Source organism: Crocuta crocuta, unplaced genomic scaffold (genome assembly GCF_008692635.1).
Source record: "Crocuta crocuta isolate KB4526 unplaced genomic scaffold, BGI_CrCroc_1.0 scaffold139, whole genome shotgun sequence".
Taxonomy (NCBI): Eukaryota; Metazoa; Chordata; class Mammalia; order Carnivora; family Hyaenidae; genus Crocuta; species Crocuta crocuta.
This window is the reverse complement of record NW_027533258.1, coordinates 535,233-535,617: the sequence shown is the minus strand read 5'-3', so window position 1 is coordinate 535,617 and position 385 is coordinate 535,233.

Here is a 385-nt window from a genome sequence, read left to right as displayed (position 1 = left end):
AGGCGCTCCAGCTAACAAAGAAAACCCTTGGCCAATAGGAATCGGAGGCGGGGACAAAGGTTAGCCGGGCGCAAGGTAACTTGTGTAGGCGAAGGAAGGTGGGGGTGCCGGGATGGGACGTTCAGGTTTGGTGGACTGGCGCCGGAGCTGGCTGGGTCCTGACAGCTGCAAGGGCTGGGGCGGGGGCTCGCGGGGGANCTTCCAACCTCGCCTCTCCGCGCCCTTTCTGGACACCCGAGCCCGGCTCTGAGCGGATTAATTAAACACCTACTGTGTGCCGGTTCCCTCCCACCCCCACCCCCCCGCGCCGTAGTTCGCATTATCCATAGGGGCTACTGTTGCAGAGTGCTTGCTGCGCGCTAGCTCGTTAAAGTTTCACAGCCTC